This window comes from Paroedura picta, chromosome 1 (assembly GCF_049243985.1).
Source record: "Paroedura picta isolate Pp20150507F chromosome 1, Ppicta_v3.0, whole genome shotgun sequence".
NCBI classification, from domain to species: domain Eukaryota; kingdom Metazoa; phylum Chordata; class Lepidosauria; order Squamata; family Gekkonidae; genus Paroedura; species Paroedura picta.
The window spans coordinates 116,369,398-116,391,164 of NC_135369.1; the positions used below are offsets into that span (position 1 = coordinate 116,369,398).

General features: G+C 44.6%; 1 long non-coding RNA gene across 3 annotated transcripts; it reads left to right on the forward strand.

Annotated features, from left to right (window-relative positions):
• Positions 1–1,464: 1,464 nt before the first annotated feature.
• Positions 1,465–18,723, forward strand: LOC143841754 (uncharacterized). 3 transcript variants are annotated; one of them, XR_013232840.1, is made up of 3 exons: positions 1,465–1,521; positions 3,830–3,898; positions 18,601–18,723. It is a non-coding gene; the product is annotated as an uncharacterized LOC143841754 (long non-coding RNA). The 3 variants fall into 3 exon arrangements; XR_013232882.1 differs by lacking the exon at positions 1,465–1,521 and adding an exon at positions 2,075–2,117; XR_013232914.1 differs by lacking the exon at positions 1,465–1,521 and adding an exon at positions 2,393–2,443.
• Positions 18,724–21,767: the final 3,044 nt, after the last annotated feature.

Here is a 21,767-nt window from a genome sequence, read left to right on the forward strand (position 1 = left end):
CCCATAGGTTGAAGTAGACTCAGTCTACTGTGAAGTTTCATTAGTTCCAATTAAGTCTGCAATTTCACAGACACGGCTATTTCTACAAACATCATGTTGGATTCACTCAATTTGGGCTGCTGGCATTACTGAAAAATCCAGCTCGGACATGATCCAGTTGTGGACAGCTTCATTACTTCCATTTGTCTGCTTTTGTACAGCTAATTACTGGTCCTCACTGATCTTGTGACCGCGTGTTCTAGAAAGGGTTGTGTTAAAACAGCTGAGCACACTGCCGAGCTTCCTTTCTTGTCCTTCTATTTATTTACTAGAGGTGTGCCCATGTACTCTCTCCATTTGAGATATGTAATGGTAGTTGGATTGCTGACTGAGCAGCTGTGTCTAGAGTTGCTATCCAGGTAAGGCCTGGAAGTCTCTCGGAAGTCAACCGATCTTCAGAGTTAAGTTCCTCTGTAGAATAGGCTCCTTTGGAGGGCTGACTATTATATCTTTGCTGTGTTCCCTCCCCAAAGATTCTACCCCCAAATCTCCAGGAATTTCCTAACTGGAGTTGACAAGCTTAGCTCTGCATCATGACCAAAGAGTTGTAGCAATATGAGGTAAAGCAACAGCTTCAGACATAGTCATTTCCTGGCAAATGGTAGGCAAATGCATATATATATATATAACATATTACATCTCACCTTGCCCCCCAGCAGAGACCAAAAGTGGTGTATATTGTTCTGTCTTCCTTTCATACAACAATCCTGTGAGGTAAACTAATCAGACACTCTACTCATTAAGCCATGCTATATTTTTCTCCTAAAAGATAGAAACGATATCGCAGCCAGACATCCAGATAGGAGGAGTTTCACAGTGCTAGGATAACTAATGGAAATGAAATCTACTAGGACAATCTGACATTTGCCTACTGTGGAATCAAGTTCTCATTTAGAAGATTTCAGTCAGTAGGATTGTCCACTATTCAGATGCCTGAGAAGTGATTTCATCCTAGAAAACCCTTTTCTCATTCCAGTGGCCTAGTGATATCACATCCAGTGGGTATGTCTGAATGATGTCACTTCTGGTGATGCGTGGCTTCTGAGGGTGTGGCAGGAAGGTGTGGCCTGCTGATACCACTTCTGGTTTTGTTTTGTTTTTTGAAGCCTGAAGAATGTTTCAGGGGTTTCTCGATGATAAAAAGGTTGAGAAAGGCTGCTTTAAACACTGCCCAGTGAACTCATAAATCAGGATTTAGCCTCTGCCATCTACCACCATCAACCCACATTTCAAATTCAGCTTTCCTGAAGCTCTCAAGTTTAAGCAGGAATTTTTTTCCAGGCTTGCTATTGGAATCTGGGTACCTGGAAATGACAAAAAAATGAAACATGGCCTCTCTTACACATATTATTAGGAAAGCATTGACAGCAATATAGCTATGGATCTTGTTGTACTGGCTTCTTCTCTAGTTCAAATGTGTATGAGATTAGACTGGCTGGGACTGGTGATGTGTGCAGACTGGTATAATAAGTAAAGTGCATTGTAAGTGAGTTGAAAGTGCGTTATCCAGTGTAGGTGAAAGTACAGAATATGTTGGCATATTTTAATAAATGATAGAGATCATTCATTTTAATATACTTTTTAGTCCCATGCTGGTTTTTGTCTTTGAGGGGACCAACAAGTCTGGACCTTAGAAAAGCCAATTATCATAGGTGTATATAACTCCTACACAATTTAGTTGTCCAGCAAAATAGATAAGACAAGATTGCATGCTGCTTGTAATCTAGTCAATTATTAAAAGAAACTTTGACCATTTATGCATGCACAGCTTACTTTTGATTAACACTGAAGTCATGTTGGTAGAGCTTTACTTCAAATTCTGTGCCTCCTGCACTCCATACCTTTTCCCCCATCTAATTTTCATCTTAGGATGGTAGTGGTTCCCCCCCTCCCATATATCCTTATCCATGGTTCCTCTATATATTTGTGAAACAGCCTGGGGGGTGGAACGTGTCTGGCTATCCAAGTTGGAATAGGGCAAGTCAGTGTTGGCCCTGCCCCTGCAGCTCCCACCCTCTATCCCTGGACTCTAGCCTCTTTGCTCTCAGATGTGCCCCAGAGCCTGGAGCCAGCAGCAGGTAAGGGAAAAGGGCCCTGGACAAAAGGTTGTGGTGGAGGGCCTGCTCACGAGGGCCTCTTGGCCTGCTAGGCCAGGCCTGCTAATGAGGGCCTCTCAGCCTGCTAGGTCGGGCCTGCTAATGACGTCCTCCTGGCCTGCTGACTGCCTGTTATGGAGCTCTGTCCCAGGCCTGCTAACAAGCTGACTAGCCCCTGCCCACTCCACTTGATCCGGCTGTGAGCTGCAGCCCAAAGCCACCTTAAGCTGCCTGGCTGGGGGCCATGGGAGGGGACCCTTTCAAGGCCCATCCTTAGGAACAGGCTTTGAAGCTAGTTGGCATATAAGGTCCACTGTTTCTTCCATCTTGTGATTTGTTTTTTAAAGAAGAGGAATGAGTCTGGCAATATACATTTTTAAAAAATGTTGTGTGTGTGTATGTTGTTTAAAGTCTAAAAAGATTTGTGCCCTCAGGAGGAGATGCCATGTTCAGCTGGGAAGTGCTTCTTTCTTCAAGCAGGGAGGCTTGGAAGTTCACAGCTTTCCTCCAGCCCTTAGGGCAGAGTGGCTTCAGTTCCCTTGCACTTCTGCTGCTGCTAGCCAGCGGCCTGGCTTGCTTTGCACTGGCAAGGCCCCCCTCCCGGCATGTGAACAAATGATTGATCAAGTTTCTATGCTGGCAGGAAGCACCACCACTACAACACATATCAAGCTGCTGGTTTGCAGCAGCACAAGAGAACTGAAGCCAGAGGTGCAGAGAGAATGCTTGGCAGCAGCTCTTGCCCAACCTCATTCCCCGGCTCACATCTGGATGTCATATCAGGGGGAGACTAAGTGTCAGTAATCCGGGGAAGGAGCTTTTGGACACACTGTCCTCCAGCAGAGAAGGGAGCACACTGTCTCTCTGGGACCTCACACAGGATTGACTTCAGGAGAGAAGGAGGAGAGGGTCATCCGCTCAGCCTAGCCAAGCCCTGCTCAACCTGCCCCTGCACTGGCTTTCTCTATCTCACTTGTTTACTTTGCCCCAAGGGTTGGAGGAAAGTTGAGAACTAAGCCTCTCTACTCAAAGAAAGAGGCACTTCCCAGCTGAAAACAGTGTATCCTCCTTTGGGCATACATCTTTTAAAATGTTAAATATCATAATATTTTAAATCAGGGGTAGTCAAACTGTGGCCCTCCAGATGTCCATGGACTACAATTCCCAGGATCCCCTGCCAGCGAATGCTGGCAGGGGATCCTGGGAACTGTAGTCCATGGACATCTGGAGGGCCACAGTTTGACTACCCCTGATTTAAACTTTCCCTGACACTAATTCCATACACCCACACACACCCACATCCACACACCCCAATCCAAGTTTAGTGAAAAAGTCATATTGGTAGATTATTCCTGGTTCGATACCTGGCCTATCATGGTCCCCCTTCAACTCCCCCCCTCCCAAACTAGCCTTCCCCCTTAATCGTTTTGGCTGCTCTCTTTTGTCCTGTTACGGACTCTGCAAAGTCCTTTTGGACACATCCAGTTATAAGCTGCCCGTTTTCGTTGGGAAATATCTAGAGATATGGGGGGGAGGGGGAGGGACATCAGTGGAATGCAATGCCATAGAGTGGTCATTGCTGCTGCCAAGCACTCCCTCTGCAGCTCTGGCTTCATTTCTCTTGTGCTGCCTCACCTCATATCACCATCTCCAGCAGCCTCCTCATCCTCCTCCCTCATTGTTCTTTTGCTCAGGTATCAGGAGAGTGGTAGTGAGGACTGAGGAAAACAGAGGAGGCAGCAGCCATGGATGGATGACTGAGGGTATGTACTGCATAGCTTCCCTGGAGCTTTTTTAGCCCTGCCCCTTCCGTAGTCTAGTTCCATTTCATTTTGCTGTCCCTATACTTCTATAGATATTTCATATCAATAAAACCTGTATGGGGTGAAAGCAAGAGGAAATGCAGAATGAAAAGAAAACCTAAACGCATGGGGAGACACCAGGCACCAAAGGCCTTAATGAAAATAAATGAAATCTTTCTGCACACGTTACTGAAACATAATTATAAATACACAGTATTATAGATGAGAAATAATGGTTAGCCTATCTCTTTCTAGTTAGCAGAGAGGAAAAATTGAACCTATGACTTCCTTGCTTAGAGCTTTCAGCCAACATCTCTGGAACCCAGAAATTAATGCCAGTAATGCACAGTATTTTATGAGTTTGCTGACTTCAAGGTCTTATGGAGACTCCTGGAAACCATCTTCAAGCCAATGAATCAAACACCAGATTGGCACAGAGACTCAGTAATGAAGTCTGCTGGGAACTGCATATTATGTCGTATTGTAAGATGTAATATCCTACTTGCGTGAGGCATAAGCATCAGCTAGCTGTCTTGGTAAAATCCTCCAAGGGCCTTAGCACCCATCCAAGGACTCAGCTGTGCCTGCAAGAGCTTCCTGTTTACAGACACACATCCTCTTTGACCAGAGCATGCTGTGCTTCCCACATCCCCTAAGCCATACACGGATCCTTTAACATCCTGTATGGAACGGCATTTCGCTTTCCTGTCAATACAACACTTTTGTCCTGGGAACTGTGGGAAGAATTTTCTCACAGGATTGTTAACAATTGGTCATCACCTTTTAAAAATGTTGATGCCTTTTGGACACAGAAGTCAATTAGGGCATTACAAACTCATTATTCTCCAAGAGAGCAACACACAGAAACACTGCCCCCTTTAACTGTTCCACTGTCAAGTATGCGTTAGAACTTTGAAATGAGGGATATTGTCTCCTTTATTGACTCAGCATCCCCGTTCCCATGTCTGAAGTGGAGTCAGCTGGAAACGGATACAGCAGTTAATTAAGGCTTCACCTAACTGGCAGAACTTTGAAGACAATTCAGTCCACATCTGCCACCCCCCCCCCCAGTCACAGAGGTGTCAAACATAGTAAATGGTTTGTCCCCTTCCGTACTTATTTTGAAACGAAGGTTGCTGAGAAGAGCTTCAGGGAAGGAACTGGAAAGAGTATGAATGATGGCGTGCTCACAGACCTTCTGTGTACTGGGGAGAAAGTGATGTGCACCGTGAGAGAAACATTCCTTTAACTTCTACATCAAAGTGCAGCGATTGTTCTAACGAGGAAAACCATTTGAAACACATCTTTATTTTTAAGAATGATGGAAGCAACTGACTGAATCCTGTGCAATGTCATCATCTCTTAATAACCATACATGTGCTTCCATCAGCTGCTTGGAGGATAAATAAAGATAGAAATATGACAAGTATTTTGTTTCCTGCTAAAAATTCATTACCAAGTTGCTAAATTTTTTAAATGTATGCAAATTATATTCTGCAGGACAAGGCCAAACTAAACAAGATGTGTTTCAAAGCATATTCAATGCTGCAAGTATTTTACTTTTGCAAATTGCAGCCTGGAGGCCAGTTCAAGTAAGGAACCCCTGCACTGTTTAAGGGGAGAGCATAATCCTTCTCAGGTGGTATTCTCCCAACATGAAATAGGTCCAAAGAGCAATTGTCTGGGCAAATACCAAGGCAGCCTAGACAAAGGTGAAAGCAGAGGCCTGCTTATATGCTCCAGGGGACTGTTTCAAATGAAGAAAATAGCACAGGGAGATATGGTTTAATTCTTCCACTTCCACCACCACTCCATTCATCCATCCACTGTGGTCCAAATCAGAATCTGACGGGAAATAGGAGGAAGGGAGAACCATGTATAATTATCCTGTGCTCTTTGGAGAAAGAACAAAATAAATATGTCTGGAATGGATTGGAATCAGGTAACTGAGACAGCTGTTATTAACAAGGGTTAGAAGCTCCAAACACGAAATTCCTAAGCTTTCATTTAGTTAAGCAAAACTTGCCGAACCAGTGATAATACTGTGATGAGAAGATCACTGATTCATGGTGAAGTTTCTATCATGCCACCTTCAACTTTGTGAAAAAACAGTGCCTCCACTGAGCCTGTAAGAAATGAAAAACAACATTTTCTGATCTGCCACAATTGTAAAACTTCTAACCCAGAGGAATGAGGGCTTTCTGGATTTACAGCCCACCCACCCCCAGCTCGTGCCTGCCAATATTGCCACACAAGGCAACCTTCTACCAACAAAAGCTCCTATTTAAGGAGAAAATGAAAGTACAATAGCCATAAAACATGACAGGAGGGAAGCCAAAGAAAATGAGCCTCAGAGAACTCTTGACAAAATTCATTAGGGTGATCAATGACTTGATTTGCTCCATTTGTTTGCCAATATGATTTCAGCTGTGAAAAAGAAAAGAAAATGAGGTTATTCGACAGGATTAAGACTTCAGAATTAATTGCTTCTTCAATGCTATATCCAAAAGCACATCCAAACTACTGATGAGGCAGGTGCAGAAATGTAAACACTGTGCCACCCTGCACAAACCAAACCTAATTAATTTGTTAAATGCTGGTATATTTGCCAACAGCAATTTCTGCATCATTTTGCTTTGTTTACAAAGAAATAGCTAGCATTATTTTGACAGGACCTGGCAAACATTATATAACAGTACATTGTGACTCACAGGAAAATAACTGACAAACAACCCTGTGACAGAAATACGTCTTTTGATTTTTCTGTTGACCTGATGGGAAAACAAATCCCTTCCTATTTGCAGCCATGAATTAAAAGGGTGTTTCCAGCTCAATACAAACAGCTGTTAAGGGAAGTTATGCTACGCCAGACAGTTTTATCATTTTACCAAGTCTGACTTCTTGAACACAACATTAGATCCTGAGTTAATGTAGTGTCCTAAGTTCTGAGCAGGGCTGGAGGCATTGTCCTGACTCATGGATAATTCCAAAGGGGTCAGGAGGTGGGACTGGGACAAATTTGAGGGAGAAGTTAGGTGGTTTTCTAAGAAGCTGTCTGGTCAGGCCAATTTAAATATGGATTTGCACCTGGGTGTGTGTGTGTGTGGGGGGGTGCACTTCAAAACAATTTCAAAACAATTTCACACCTGAATTTCAGGTAGGACATCTTTGTCATTAATCTGATATTTTGACAGTGTTGCTTCTGGTTCAGGGTTATTAGGGGGTGTCCCAAAATTTTTGGATCATTATTTTTGATTTCCTTTCTAAGGCAGCAGGAGTGGCAAAGGAGGTGGGAACAATGCTGCCATGATAAGTCCAGAAGTGGCTTCTATTCCCACTGGAGACATCTCCCTGCCATCAATATCAGAGGCAGTAAATCCCAACTCCAAAGCTAGGAAATGGTGGGTGGAGTGGTGGGCTGCTGGATTCCTATGAGGCTTAGCTGTCACTATGACAACTTCCTCCATTGGCAGGAGGTATTAAGAAACCCACCAGAACTTGTTAGCATTATATAGATGTAACAATACGTATATTTACCAGGTTCTCTGAATTCTCAGCTTTCATCTATTATATAAAAGGTAAACCATGTTCCCAAATCTCACCTCTTACAGCAGTGGCTGCCAAGAGCAGGCATGAGGTGCAGCATCCTCTGACATGCTGCCACATTGCACCTGCTTCCCCCCACATACCTGTAGGCTTCCCAGGTGCCTGTTTTGGGTGATGGCAGTTGGGCCAGGTCAGGAATGCCTCGGGTCTGTGGGGAAGCTTTTAAAGACCCCATCAAATGTTTGGTGGAGTCTTTTTCCACCCCCCACCCCCCTTCTGAGGCTGCAGAGGGAGTGCTCTGTCTCCCAGCTTCCGGGTTTCTTGTAGGTGCCTGACCCCATAGCCCATTTATCTTTCACCAGGACCAGTACCCTCTTGGTATTACTTCTGCCCTTTCAAACCTGCTCCCTGATGAGGCCCATATTCTATGGGATTGTGTTCCACAGGGCATGTAAAGCTATTCCATTTCAGGTTTTTGACTAAATTTTGTGGGACTGCCCATTGCCTATATCTGGTAATGGGTGAGTAGATTACTTTTCAAGAACTTGCTATTATACTATCTTACGATGTTTTGCTTCAATTATATTTTATTAGCTGGAATTATTTTAATGTTTAGATATATTTTATTGAATGTTTACTGTAAACCACTCTGAGACCATACAGAAGATGGGATATAAAAACTTAAATAAATAAACGACTGAATAAATATGTCTCTATAACATTATTCAATTGTTGATTTAAAAAAATGAAAGCCAAGCCTTGAGGAAATCCGGGAGCTGGCCTCCCCACCCATCATTATCTGCCTGAAAGGAGAGACTTTGCTGCCTCCAACACTGGCGGTGGGGAGGTCTCCAGGGGAGACAATGCCAGTGTAGCAAGTCCAAAGTCTGTCTAGTCCTTTCACTTTATTTTTTTTTAATTTAAAGGGCCACATCTGGAAGCTACACCTATCTGACCATAATCAGTTAGTTGGCATCTCTTCCTAGGGAGGTGATACCTACCTGTGACTCTCGTGTCACCATAGCATGGACAGATAGAATGGCCTCAGAGGTCATAGGCCAAGGCAAGTACTCCTGCATGAGTGGATGATCATATATCAGTATAGCCCTTACCACTGAGAGGGGCTTGCTGCAATGCTTTCTAATTCCTGCTTTGGGCTATGTGGTGTGAGTGGAACCATCTGCATTGAAGTAGTGGATTAACTGTTTTGGCCTTAGAGAATTGAGAGATCCATGTGTATCCCTTGGGGCCATTAGGATCCCCTCTGGGTTCTACTGAGCAGCCATTTCCCATTATATATTTTGTGGCTGAGAGTCAGGAGGACATAGAGATCAATGATGGTGTCAACATCTCCACTGCAACAGGACCTAGGATGGATAGAAACATAAGTGAACATTATAACATTAAGTGAACATTATATTTCTGCATGGCCCAGCCAGGTATCCTCCTTGCCATTACCTTTCTGCAGATACCATTTGCTATGACCTCCTCTGCCCAGCCCAGTGACTGTGACTCCTTGGGAGAAGAAACAGAGGAGGATCAGATTATTCAGTAAGGGCCGAGCACTGCATAGGTGGCTGCTGACAATGTTCCAGCAGAGTCAAAGACTTCCCTCCAGGTCCAGTTCCTGGCTGCCAGCCCCTATTGAGGCTTCCAAGCCTGTGGGTATTGCTCCAGAGGAAACCTGACTGGGTTGGACTGAAAAGGACAGGACACCATCACCCTGTCTTTCTCTGCTGGCAACTTGGAGCACCTCTGTGCCCCACCCCTTCTAAATAGGCCATGGTGGTTGGTTTGGTTGTTCTCCAAACTCTGAACATTAACAACACCCTCAAACAGGTGTGGCCAGACCATTGCAATAAGCAGACCCTATGTCCAGAAGCAATGGGGGTCATGGGGGATGGTATCTGAGAAGTCATCTTGTTCTGAGTTAACCATTGGTATGGGTACTGATGTCGCACATGGTGAGGCCAGTGACTTTGAGTTGGTGCCTGTTCCCAAGGCAAATGGTCTGCAGCCCATACAATGCCTCCTTTCTACCCTTGTCCTCATGTGGGTGGCCATAAAGAGGGAGAAGCTGGAGAAAATGTACAACTAGAAGGATGCTGTGTCTCACTTACAATCTGCCAGCAGTGCTTGGGGCACCTTGCTGAGCTTTAGGGGGTGGATACTGACCACTTTGATTGGCTGTTGGCTGTCATTATTAGCATGGATGAGAAGCAAGTGTGCATCAAAGGGTTGCTTGTGGACATGTCAATGGTATTCCATGGCCTCGTGCCCAGGCTTGCCTTCATGGCCTCCCCCTCCTCCTCTTTCTCTGTATTGGGGTCCCTCAGAGTACCCCATGAGTATGGTCAAGCATACCTGGCTGTGATGCTCAGTGCTGCTGTTGCCACTGGTTTATGCCCTTCTAAGACTATGGACTTCAGTTGACCTAGAATGACAGAATTCTGCTTAGAACTTCACTATAACAACCTGATCTCTGGAATTTCTCTGCTTCTAGCAATCTTAATTATTTGACTGTTGTATAGGCTACAAAAATAAGCATTTAAAAACAAGGAGTAGAACTCCAACTTAACAAGATGGTAGGTCCCTACAGATGATGAGGTCACTGCAGTCAGTCAGTCATCATTCATACAATATGCCATAAACACAACAGAAGAACAAGAAATATGTAGACAGCCAATCACTTAAATGAATGTCTCAGGGCCATTCCGCACAACTTAAATGTAGCCAAAGACTTACCTTTTGTAAATGCTATTAATTTAATGTTCCTCATGACATCATAAACAAACCACAAAACTCCCACCAAACTCCAGCAACAATCAGAATTTTATAGCACTTAGGGGGAAATCCAGAAAAGTGGATCCCCCCCAAAAAACTGCTACATTTCTGAGCACAAGCTGCAACACATCAGGGAAAGACATGTGCACTCTCAAAATAGCAGTAGAAAGAATGTCCCTCCCTAGCTCTCGCCCCCGAGCTTCCCCCTCCCCCCCCCCCCCCCGGCGAAAGCAACAAATAAGGGAGGCTTCTTTGGCTGACGTCCCTCCACAGAAGTGCTTAACAGTACATCAAAGCTCCCTTTTGCAATTGTCTTTAAAGTTTCCGAGCACAATACAGCCCCCTGTTCAACACTACCTGTAATTTCGGCCAGAAATTGTACCCATCAGGGGAATTTTTTTTTCCTTTTACTTGAAGAGCGTGTAAACGATTAAGCGCCAGCTTCTATTCCAGCGAAAAAGGTTTTTCTGAGACATTGAATGAACAAATATTCATTGCAACTGGTGTTTTGGGGTTTTTAAAAAGCAGTGTTTAAAGGGAAAGGGGCTTTTCAGGAGCACAAACACAACAGTTCATTGGCTGTTCTGTTTGATTGAAAGCCAGGGGTGGGAAGAAGCGTGGAAAAAATATTGCCTCCTTTGTTACGATTCCGGTGAGATTGAAAACCTGTGGGGAATGAATAGATCGCTACTGGGACTTCAATATTCCACTAGAATTGAAGGTATGCAGAATGATGACATTTCACTATTAAATATAGCATTTCTGCACACTGCAAACATTTAGCAACATTGGTCGTTACATGGAATGGCCCTTAGTGTCAGCGGAATATAAATGCATAAAATGGCACTATAGAAACATGAATTAGGAGCATCACCAAAAATGCCACAAATGAAAAGGCTCATGGGGGCAGCAAACAATAACACAGAGGAACACACAAAAGAGCATATTTATATATCTCCATCATTGCTCAAAAGTCATTGATGATTCCTGTTATCCAGCACAGATGTGAGCCCTGGCTGGTTGGGGGCTTGGTTGCCTGAAGGGAATGGGGCTCTGCAAGCCAATCATTCCTTTCATCTGGTACAAGATCCCATCCTTCAGTCTGCTTCACCCCCTGGGGGTTATTCACTCTGCTTGACCTTTGTCAACAACTACCCAATGTCACAGAGGGCAAGCTTTTTGTCATTGCCATTGCAAAGCTGGGACACACCTGTACTGAGAGGAAAAGTTGCAAGTTCTGTTTGAATAACTGTCTTGGACTTCAGTATTGTCTCCCCCAAATCATTCTATGTACTCAGCATGGTGTGAGTCAAACACAGGCTTCAGAGGTGCTCCTTGGAGGAAGTCCTAAGGAAAGATAGTATGAAACAGGTACAATTGCTTAGCTGAGTATATTTTTACAGGTGTTGTGAAATATTTGCCATTGTGTCCTGTTCTTAAATATATATAATTTAGTTTAAAAGCTTAAATGCAAGTCAGTTCTTGTTTTGATGTTTATTTTTAGCATCTTTCTATTGTGAAAGTGTAATCTGTCATTGGTTCTTCTCAGAATAACTATGTTAGGGCTCGCAGTATACATACCAATCTTCATGGTTGGCATAGCCATGCAGAAAATTATATACACATACTTCATAGGTATTGCCCTCAATGCCGAATAATTTATATTTGTCAATATCACTTATCTGTAGGTACTCATTTTGCTAAACATAGAAGGCACTCCACCCTTCTGAGGATATTAATCTATGTAACAAAGTATATTGAATGTTTTAAGAAGTTCTGGATTTATATGAAAGGGCAAGGGCTGCAAAGTTACTGAAAGAGAACTAGGGAAAGAATAAGCTTACAATTATTGGGAGGAAAATCCCATGAAAATTATTTTCAGGTAAGCAGTACACCATGACATCTCTACTTAGAATCCTAATCAATTAGATACAGGGGTGCGGGACTGAGGCAGAAATGTATAAACTTACCTTTGGTCATGCAACTATCTATGTCTTAAAGGGATGGAGCCTTCCTGATAAAATTATTACAGGGTCTGGTAGACTCCTGGATCAGTTCCCACTGTCATGGAAGTTTTCTGGTTGACCTAGTGACAGTCCCTGAGCTTAAGCTACCTCATAGGCTTATTGCTGAGGTTAAAATAGAGTGGGGAATTCTGGTAATATGCTGCTTTGGATCCCCATTGGTGAAAAAAGTGGGATATAAATATTTAATCTAACAAATAACTCTATTAAGTCTCTGCTGCTGGGGTCTGGTCAGAGTCCACGGCTGTAGGACTCCCCAGAGTGTCTTTTAGCTTGTGTATAAACCCCTGGGAGAGTTTCAGATTAGGGCAAGGAGGTAAATAATTCACTTTATCCAGTTCCCTCTCTCTGACTGCCAGGTGCTTCCCTCTGACTGCCTGGGGACAGGTCTGGGTGACACAGGGTTGGAAGGGACCTTCAGGGTCATAGCACTGGAAAGGACCTCCACAGTGATCCCTCTATCAGAAATCTCCAGAATCCAGCCTGGTCTAGAGGAAATTCACCTGCCATCCCACAGTGGCAATCAGCAGTTCCCTGGGTATGCAAGGAAGTGCTACAAACACTGAGGGCCATTTCGCACGGCTTCAAAGTAGCAGAATGGTTGCTATTTGGAAACGCTACTAATTTGCCATAACCCACGACGTCGTAGACAATCTGCAACAATCCTGAAACCAATCAGCAAAAAGCGCTTCGTTGTGGCGCTTTCAGGGGAATCCAGAAAAGTGGATTCACCCTCCGGATAGCGATACACTCCTGCAACCAATCTGCAACAGTAGCGCTAAAGACCTGTGCGTTACCATTGTTGCTGGTTCTTCAAAGTCCCTCCCCCTGGCTCTCTCCTCCAAACTTCCGGCGAAGCGATCGCCATTTTTTTTTCTCCGAGCGAGCGGGGATAAACGCACCGGCGAGCCTCTTTCTGTTTAGAGGCTTCCCTGGCTTCAGTCCTTCACCTTTAGTCACTAAGCACAAAGCACTGAAAAGCCCGTTTGCTGAAATAAAGTCCCTTTATTTTTTACAAATAAATTCAGCCGAAAATCGGGCCCGTGAGAGGGGGGGGGATTTTTTTTTTATCACTCGAGGCAGCGTGCAAACGATCATACAATCAAACGACAGCTCACATTAGGCAGCTGGATGGGTCTCTCCGTAGCAACGAATCTACCTAGATTCGTTGCTATGGGTCGTTTTTTTTTTTTTTTAAAAACCTTTCTTAAAGGGAAAGGGGCTGTTTGGGAGCATGCTAACGGCTGCCCATTGGCTGCTTGACAGCCAGGGGCGGGACGAGCTTGGCAATAGTGCTTCCTTTCTAGCGATTTCTGCCGAGACCGGAAGCCTGTGGGAAACGCTAAAAAACGCAACTGATTCCACTACAAAGGCAGGTATGCATAACGACGAATTCCACTATTTTAAATGGCGATTTTTCATTCCGCAAACAATTTGCAACAAAGATCCCTGTGCGAAAAGGCCCTGATACATCCCTTCCTGCCCACCTGCTCACAATCTGCCTAACTTCATAAAACAGGCATTTCTGTCAGATGACTATCTAACCTCTGCTTAAAAACTTTCAAAGAAGGAGAATCCACCACCTCCATCGAGGAACCACTCTGTCAGGAACTTCTATGATATGTTTAGCCAAAAATCCTTTTGAATTAATTTCAACACATTGGTTCTGGTCTGACCATCTGGGCAACAGAAAACAACTCTGCTTCATTATATGACAGCCCTTCAAGTACTTGAAAATGGCTATCATATCATCTTTTAGTTGTCTTCTCTCTAAGCTAAACAGACCAAGCTTGCTCAACCTTTCCTCATATGACTTGGTCTCCAAACCCTTCACCATCTTCATAGCCCTCCTCTGGACATACTCCAGTTTGTCTACGTCTTTGTTTGGTTGTTTGGTTGTGGTGCACAAAACTTAACACAGTACTCCAATTGAGGTCTTACCAGAGTGGAATAAAGCAGTAACATCATCTTGTGTGATCTGGAAACTATACTTCTTTTAATGCAGCCCCAAATTCCATTTGCCTTTTTAGCCATTGAGTCACCCTACTGAATCATGTTCATTGTATGACCTACTAAGATCCCCAGATCCTTTTCACACATACTACTGCCAAGACAAGTGTCACCCATCCTATAGTTATGCATATGACTTTTATTTATTATTTATTTATTTAGATTTTTAATACTGCCCTTTCCCTATGGCTCTGGGCGGTTTACAGAAAACATTTTGGAACATTTACATGGAACAGTATCAGTATCAATATAAAATTAAAACAATATAACAATATAACAACAATAACATACCAACTATGTCACATTTTCATGCCTGAATGAAGAAATTTACATTTATCACTATTGAAATTCATTTTAGCCCAGTTTTCCAGCCTGTCAAGATCATCCTGTGTCCTGATTCTGTCTTCTCTTGTGTTCGCTCACCCTCCCGGTTTAGTGTCATCTGCATATTTAATAAGTACCCCCTCTAATCCCTCATCCAAATCATTTATAAATATGTTGAATAACACAGGGACCAGGACAGATCCCTGAGGCATTCCATTCATCACTCCTCTACAAGAAGATGATGAACCATTTACAAGCACCCTTTGGGTGTGATCTGTCAACTAGTTCTCGATCCACCTAACAGTAATAGAATCCATATCATATTTTACCAACTTGTCAACAAGAATATCATGTAGAACCTTATCAGAAGCCTTACTGAAATCACGGTAAATTATGTCCACAGCCCTGATCTAGCAAGGTAGTAACATTCCCCAAAAAATGAGATAAGGTTAGTCTGACATGACTTGTTCTTGAGAAAGCTGTGTTGACTCTTAGTAATTACAGCCATTCAATCTTGATGCTCAAGGGCCAGCTGTTTGATCATCTGTTCTACAATTTTGCCAGCTATAGATGTCAAGCTGATGGGTTGGTAGTTACCCGGATCTTTTTTCCTCTTCTTGAAGATGGAGGGTCAACATATTCCTGCTCCAATCTTCTGGCACTTCACGTATTCAAAAATAATGGACAGAGGCTGATAAATTACATCTGCAAGTCCTTTTAGTACCCTTGGATGCAATACATCTGGCCCAGAGGATTTGGTTTCATTTAAAGAAACTAGGTGTTTATGGACTATCCCTACAGTGATCCTAAGAAACAACTCCCATCCCCCATAATGTGAAATGATTTTGCCACATTGAGCACAATTCCCCTCACAAGAGAAGACTGAGGAGACTAAGAATTGAGCAGTTCAGCCCTCTCTTCATCACACAAAGTTACTTTCTGGTCCCTGCAATGGTCCTACCATGTACCTATTCTTTTTCTTTCTTTGAGTATAACTAAAGAACTCTTTTTTTTTTTGCTGTTAATTTTTGCTAGCCTAATCTAATACTGAACTTTAGCTTTTCTAACACTCCCCCTACAAGCACTGGTTACTTGTTTATATTCCTGCTTGGTTATAGGGTCCTCCTTCTACTTCCTAAATGTTTATGGAGCCACCCTGATTTCTTACAGTTCCTCCCAGTTTTCCTTCTCAAGGGAATTGTCAGTGATGTTCTGATGGATAAATTTAAGGACTGCAATCTGGATTTTCAGATAGTTAGTTGGATAGGGAACTGGTTAGAGAACTGCACTCAAAGAGTTGTTGTCAATGGTGTTTCATCAGACTGGAGGGAGGTGAGTAGTGGGGTACCTTGGGGCTTGGGGCTCGGTCTGGTACTTTTTAACATATTTATTAATGATCTAGATGAGGGGGTGGAGGGATTACTCATCAAGTTTGCAGATGACACCAAACTGGGAGGACTGGCAAATATGCCAGAAGATAAAGACAGAGTTCAACGAGATCTGAACACAATGGAAAAATGTGTGTGAACGAGACCTTGGGGTACTTGTGGATAGTAAGCTAAACATGAGCAGGCAGTGTGATGCAGCGGTAAAAAAGGCAAATGCCATTTTGGGCTGTATCAACAGGGGCATCACATCAAAATCACAAGATGTCATAGTCCCATTGTATACGGCACTGGTCAGACCACACCTGGAGTACTGTGTGCAGTTCTGGAGGCCTCACTTCAAGAAGGACGTAGATAAAATTGAAAGGGTACAGAGGAGAACGATGAGGATGATCTGGGGCCAAGGGACCAAGCCCTATGAAGATAGGTTGAGGGACTTGGGAATGTTCAGCCTGGAGAAAAACCCGTCCGAGACTTACCTCAGCCGAACATTGACACAGCGGAGGGCTTGCTGAGAGGAAGAGGCGACCACCCAGAGGCCCTCTAGTGTGCGTGCTGCCAAAACGCAGCACGCACAGCGTCAAAAGGCAGGGCGGGACCCGTGGCAGCTATTTAAGTCGCCACGTTCGCGGGTCTCGCCCTCTTTGCCAGGGAACGCCGTGGGAGCTGCTTCCCTCCCACCCACCCTATGTTGTATACAAAATTGTTCAGCGTTTTGAGGTGGATGTTTTGTCAATACTTGTCACAGCTGTGGGTTTGCATGGGATGGAGCCTGTTGGCAGGGAGTCCGGTGTGCGATCGGACTCCCTGGGGTTTGGGGCCTCTCCTGAGGCGGCGCGTATACGAGCGCGGCTTACCCAGCTGGGAGGCCAGGGGCTCGTTTGCCAGGTGGCCTGGGGACAGTCAAAGCTGGTTGACGCCAGGTGGCTCCCCCGCATAGGTCACTTCCCTTAGTGGCGGACTTCAGTAGGCAAGGGGATCTGCTCTCCCGGCTGGGAACGGTGCCGGTCCCCAGGGCGCCTCTGGACTCCGTGGGTTGTCGGTGCAGTCTGCTGACTGCTAGGTCAGGCTCCCTCTCCCATGCTGTGCCAACCCTCCCGTGGGGAGGTAATAAAGCTGTGGCCTTGTTCATCCCAGCATTGGTGTCGTGTCTTATTCCAGCACATAATGCCCTCCTGCAAGTCAAAAGGAGGCTGAAAGGGGACATGATAGCCCTCTTTAAGTATTTGAAAGGTTGTCACTTGGAGGAGGCCAAGATGCTGTTCCCACTGGCTGCGGAGGAAAGGACACGTAGTAATGGGTTCAAACTACAACGATATAGGCTAGATATCAGGGGAAAAAATTCACTCAGATTAGTTCAGCAGTGGAATAGGCTGCCTAAGGAGGTGGTGAGCTCTCCCTCACTGGCAATCTTCAAGCAAAGGTTGGATACACACTTTTCTTGAATGCTTTAGGATGCTTTGGGCTGATCCTGTGTTGAGCAGGGGGTTGGACTAGATGGCCTGTATGGCCCCTTCCAACTCTATGATTCTATGATTGTGCCTTCAATACTTTACTATTAAGAAACTCCCATCCCTCTTGAACTCCCATCTCCTTAGGTTTTTCTGACCATGGTATTCTACCCAACATAACTTTAAGTTTGTTAAAGTTTGTTCTCCTGAAGTCCAGCCTGTATGTGACTACATACAGGTTTTCTCTTTCCCCAAGATCATAAAGTTCAAAATCACATGGTCACTAATACCAAGCACTATCTGTATCTATAACACTATATCTATCTGTATCTGTGCTAGAGTTGTCACTGAGAAAGGGGATTTATAAAAGGTGATTTATAACAGATTAATTTTAGCAAATACCTTGGATGGCCCAGGGTAGCTCGATCTTGTCAGAAGCTAAGCAGTATCAGTGCTGGCTAATACTTGGATGGGAGATTTCCAAGGAATATGATGGTCATGATGCAGAGGTAGGCAATGACAGACCACTTCTGAACATCTTTTGCCTTGAAAACCGTCATGGAACTTTTCCCTACACCACTCAGACATTTTATAGTTTTCATTTGTTGATGACATTTTGCAAATTCCCAAATTCAGAGATCAGCCAATTAGATCTAACTGTTCAGAGACCAGAAAATGTAACTGTTCCTGGGATGGATGGCCTGCCTGGTGTCCAACACTGTTCTTTTCTTTCATGCCAGAAGGAAAGGCAATTAGATAAGTGGCTCACAATGAGGTATAAAGATGCTATTGTTAGACAATTTTCAGTTATTCTTCTCCTGGCTATGTAATTATTGTCTTGGTCATGTCAATGCTTCTTGTGAAATGGGAACAGAAAATAGAACAACTTTTAATTTCTCATGCAAGAAAAACACTTCCTAGAAGACCTTTATTCTAAACAATATTTTAAGGGTCACATTATCCATTCATTCTAATTAACAGTTACTATGGACACCAGTACAATTAGCAGTGTTACATGCCCTCTGCTTTACAAAGCAGTGAAAAATTCCTTGGGCCAATGTAACGGAGGTTAATTTCCTTGTGATAAGAATGTGTTCTGGAGATTTAAAATGCCTTTGTAACATTTCCTTTATTTTCAGATGTACAAACAGAGGCAGCTGGAAGCAAGCAGACAGACTACAGATCTCCAGAGAGAGAAAGACATGACACTCCCAGGGTTCTTAATGTTCCCTCAAATCACAACTCTCACAGCTCCCTTTACCTGTCCTGTAGAATAAAGAATATAAATTTTGCTTTCTTTTCACACTTCACCCTACACAGATTACGTCCCCATTCAGGAACCTTAATCATTATTTTGTCAAAATTCTAATGATTTATTTACATCAATCACACCTGCCAAAGTCACAGCCCTTATCTTTAACCGCTCCTATTAAATAAAAGGGTAAGGCCACCTGGGGAGGAGTTAGGGCGGGCCCTGTCCAGGATAAAAACTCAGAGGGCCCAATCAGGAGCCACGAAGCGGCTCCTGATTGGGCCCTCTGAGAGTCCATCCAAGGCCAAGCAGCCAATGGGGAAGCTCGCAAAACGCCTTCCTATTGGCCCCTCACCAGGACAGACCAAAATTCCATTCAACCAGCCCAGTCTGGCTGCCAGTCTGCTCCTGACCACCGCAGGGACAGGAGGCCAGTAGGGCTGCCAAGGGGGATGAGAACAGAGGCTGTGCCAGCCCTTTTTGCCTCAAGGTTGTCCTAACTGTCATGTCCTACTGTAAATTGCCTCAGAACTCTGACAGAGCTGGCAGGAGGCTGCAGAGTGCTCCCCCTCTCCCCATTTTGGGCCTGCTGCGAAGGAGCCTCTGACAGGCCCTGACTGAGGGAAGGAGGCCTTTCCAAGAGCAACACAGGGGAGTCTGAGGGCATTCCTTTTGAGGGGGGGACTTTCCCCTTCTGCCAAATGGTTGCCTGACAGGGAGGCCACAGAAAAGCTCCTTCTCACTTAAAATACTGCTCTGCCCGGAGGTTAGACACAGCCAAGCCATGTGTCTTTCTTGTTTGCAACTCTCTGCAGATTTGAGGCCACTGCACAGCGTTATTCTGCAGAGGAAGCTGGCTCTTTTGTCTCCTGTTTCATCTGTACAACAACCCTGTGCAGTAGGCCTCAAGTCTTTCAATTCAACAACAACCTGTGTGGGAAGCCTTAAATGTTTCTTCTCTACCACAACCCTGTCCAAAGTAGCCCTTTCTGCCTGGGGAGCTGATCTTTATGCTCTGCAGGTGAGCTGTAATTCCAGGAGTTCGCCAGGCCACACCTGTAGGTTGGCTACCCCTGGGTTGGAAGTATTTCTGGAAGTTTGGAGGTGGGTCTTCAAAATCATACAATGCCTCAGAGTTCAGCCTTCAAAGGAGCCATTTTTGCCTGCAGTTGGTAGGGAGTGGTGCAGGAGTGTCTCTCCTGGCCTATGGGTTATGGCCAGCCCTTACCAGCAACTGTTTGTATTCTGGGGCGCAGACAGACAGATCAGTCCCGTGAGTCTGGAAAGTGCAGGAAGATCTAAATAAATATTTATAGACTGAAACTGTAAATAGAGAACAAGTAAATGTATGGAGACACATAGTAACTGAAATGACTTATTGGCCTGGCAAATAACCTTGGCCTGGCAAATAAAAAAACAGTATAAAAAACCTTACTAAGGTTAAGACTGCTGTGCACAGAGAGTCTTCCTCTTAGGGTTGCCAGCTTCCCTGTGAGGCTCACTACCCCACCTCTTTGATGGGGAGTCTGCTATGGGGAGAGACAGGGAAGACGATTGGAAAATGCTTTGAGATACCTGAGGCCTGCTGGGTCACTGTGGCCCATTCCCTGTTCTCTCAGATCTCTCAGAACCCCACATACCTCACAGGTTGACTGTTGTGGAGAGACGAATGGAAAAGGTGTTTGTAAAACGCTTTGAGACAGTCCAGTGGGCCAAGTTCATATAGGCAGTCCAGGAGCATCGGTAAGAGAAATCTCAGGTAAACTGAAGAGTTACGTCTGCAACAGAGGACTCCTAGTCCCAAATTCATATAGATTGCAGCAGCCATTCAGTCCTTATTCTGTGATGACTCAAAGTCTTCTGCAGTCATCAACTGTCTTGCTAACCTGGTGTGGTGCCTTTTAGAGTGGAGCTGTCTTTGTGCACATTGTTTAATCAGCTCAGGTGAGCCAGATGGGCTGACAAGACAGGGAGTGGCAGCTGGAGGTTGATAAGAGGAATGAGGGGCTTCTGCAACAACATCAGTTTCCTTCTCTTGGTCAGAGCTCTCTGCCTGTTGAACATCTAACTGGGCTAAGCTCTCATACACCTGAGGTTTGGATGAAACTGGGAGCTCCTGGCAAGACTCTTCCTCTGAGGACACTAATAGAATCTGGGTTCACAACATCTGGCTATGGGGTGGAAATGGCATGGTAGTCCCCAAGGATAGACCTTATTAAATCTGTGGGTTCAGAAATGACACAGACACTTCAGCTCCAAACAACCAACTGTTTACTAAGCACAAGAACACTGGACAACAAGCAAAACTGAGGCTCCTGTCATGACACAGAATTCGTCCTTAACAGAGATCCTTATGGGCCCATTAAGTATCCCGATAAACTATTAGGAACAGAGACTTGACAAATCCTGGTCAAGACTCCAGGATCCCTTGCTCCAAAGTCCTTGCCTCAGATTGTCCACATGCACAAGACCCCTCTCCCCTTAAGTAGGCATATATCAGCTGGCAGATAAAGTCCTGTACGTGCTGTGAGCAGCAGGGCTCTGTTGCAATGCTGGCTCCTGGGCTTGGGCTGGACTCAGGGATCACTGGCCTATTCCTCTGCTGATTGGGGCTTGAATATTGGATCTTGCATCTTCAGGCTTCATCACTGGAGGTTCCTGGACATGGCTGGCCACTGTCAGTGACCCTGTCTCTGGACCATTGGTTAAGCACTGCTGCATTGGGTCCATGTCCTGCCATCTGGTGACTAGACCTGGTATTACACAGGTCCCATGGCCCTGGTGACTACTGCTGGTATCCAGTCTGGGCCACTGACATAGTTCCAGATATAGATAGGGTTTTCTGGTGCAAACACTCTGGAGATGGTGGTAAATCAGTTGTCAAGTCCCGGTTGATGTGGTCTATCATGGTCGTCAGTCACCAGCCCATAAATAGTTCAGCTGGGCTTCTTTCAGTGGTGGAGCTCAGTGTGATATGCTGCCTCATCAGGAATTCAGAATTCTGTACAGGGAGGTGTTGCAGGTGAGGGTGATAGGCTGAGAATAGTTGAAAAG